The sequence below is a fragment of the Pinus tabuliformis genome, chromosome J (assembly GCF_031772625.1).
Source record: "Pinus tabuliformis cultivar Carrire ecotype Pingquan chromosome J, CPIR1, whole genome shotgun sequence".
NCBI classification, from domain to species: domain Eukaryota; kingdom Viridiplantae; phylum Streptophyta; class Pinopsida; order Pinales; family Pinaceae; genus Pinus; species Pinus tabuliformis.
In genome coordinates, this window is record NC_142295.1 from 442,404,897 (window position 1) to 442,407,416 (window position 2,520).

A 2,520-nucleotide genomic window follows, 5' to 3' on the forward strand; every position below is an offset into this window, starting at 1 on the left:
GAATAGTCGATGTTACTGTATTTTTTGATCTACCATCAATTTCTATATTTTTATTTCAATGAATACATCTTTGACATGTCCAAGTTACTACAAGGTGCCTTGTTCAATAGATGACGCTAGAAATTGTTGCAATTATATGATTTTTTGCTATTTTACCATTTTCTTGTGTCTGCTCCAACACTTTTTAGGAAATTGAGTCTAATTTTTGCAGGTATTGTGGGCCTTGTAGTTAAATACACATCAGAATTTCTTGTTAATTGGTGTTATATTTTGATGTCAGAATGAGTTTCGAACACTGTGAGTATTAAATTGCAATCTGCTTAGGAGATTATATGATAGGTACTTATATGTAAAATTGAAATGGCCTTGTATATAATTTTTCTTTCCTTTCTTCTTATTTTTTAGTGGCTGAAAAGGGTAAAATTATATCCCCTAGCCCTTCTCAAGCTTGTGGTGGAATTCAGAATATTTTGTTGGCCTATTGACTTAGTTCTATAAACATATGGTCAATTGTAGTCTAACAAGAAATATCTTGTGGATCTATATCTAAATATTTTGTTGAGATTTAGTAGTTTAGGAAGTACTTGAAGCCCTAGCAATCAATGTTTGGATGAAGAAGCTCAACAAAAATGATGTGGGATTGGAACCCAAGCTTGGGGTCTTGCACCTAAATGAGTTGGGAAAAAACAATTGGAGTTTGAGTGATTTGACACTTGGAGGTGTTAGAGGACACCTAGAGGAGAAAAGGGTAGTGAAAGTCACTCAAAATAGAGGTCTCTAATAAGATATATTAATTCTTATATGTGATTGGTTGTTAATTTGTCTAAGTGGTCAGGTCAACTTGGGCTAAGGTATGCCCCAAGGATAAATTTGTGGAGCCACCTATGTGCATATAAATAGAAGTTAAGTGTTGGAGGTCTAGAGAACATCCAAAGTGAAAATTAAATTAGGTATACCTTTAAGATAGATAGTGAACTTGAGGCAGCTCACAAGCTAGCAAGGAGGATGAATTTTGCACAAGATGTGGAGGATTTTCTCTTATGTTTGGGTGTGGATATCCTTGTTGAACAAGGCCACATTTCTAAGGTAAGTTTGGGTTATTTTATGTGCTATGTGTGTGTGGTGTTTGGATATCTATTAAGGGAAAAGGGAAGTGCTGCTAGAACATCATTTTGGAGGCATAATTTGGAGGTATGAGAGCTTATAAAATATCTATACCTTACCCACAGTTAATCCAAGGAGAAATGCAACTAAACATGGGTGTCTTCCTTTCTAGAGAGCTCAGATAACTTGTTGTTATGAAATAGAGCATTCTAGGGTGTTTTGAGTAGGTTCCTTATGCCAAAAATAATGCTTTTGAAGTCTAGAAAGGAAAACAAAGAATAGCATGTGTTTGGAGAAGGGAAAATAACACACATATATCAACCTAATATGATTAAATACACCCAAGAAGTTATTATAATGTGATCCATAAAACATATTATTAATATAACATTTAATCGAACAATAATAATTAATGGAAAACTCACTTGCAATTACAATCATGGAATTGCTCAGAACTATGAAACCCATCCTCCAATAATGGCCAATCGAACGTAGACTATCTAAGTAGGAAGTTGAAAGTGGCAAATTCAAATTCCTTCAACCTCATTTCCTATAGCCCACGTGCACCCCCACTGCCATCTCTTATGTTCTTTATTCCACCCTCCACCATCTCTTATGTTCTTCATTCCGCTGAAGCAAAGGGGCAAACAAATATCTAGTATTAAGTAGAAAATATCTCTCAGGCCTAGAATTCTTAGAAAATATTATTGAGCAGATAGGTCATATTTAATAGCTTGGAGATTATAAGTAGTTTTATAGAATTATTTAAAATATGCACGTCATAGTCCCATTAGGTGTGTAGTGGAGCTTTTGAATTTTGTGATGACTAGGAGGCATTGAGTGACGACTAGCATTGTCCAATTCCTGTGGCTCCAACAGTATCTGGGGCTGGAGTAATTCGATTCAAACATTCAGAAAAATACATATGTTGTGGTTGTGACTCCATCCATTGGAAAAAATCTAAAATAATGATGTTGTGGTCTTGACTCCATCTGTGAGGCCCACGAGCTGCAGGGCGTTCGGGCGTGCGGGCGAGACGAGCGGACAACAGCACGGTGGGAGAACCCATGAACCGAAATGAAACAAATGCAATGTGTTTTGGTGGAGATATGTTTATACCGTGTGGGTGGTCCCGGGCAACCTGACGAGCGTGCGAGCCAACAACCGAACCAACACACAGGTGGGCGGTCCTGGGCGAGCCAACGGGCGGGCCGACAGACGAAACATGGAACGAGTCGATGAAGTGTATGTGCATTGGTGGGTTGGTTGGGCACCCCCACGCATGGTGAAATGCATATACATAAGGAGGGTGAGTTGGTGGAGAAGAAAAGCAATTCGGTGAACAACAAGTGAAGTAGAAGTGCGAATATAGTTCTGCGGTTGGTGCAGGGCATACGGATGTGCCCGCACGACGGG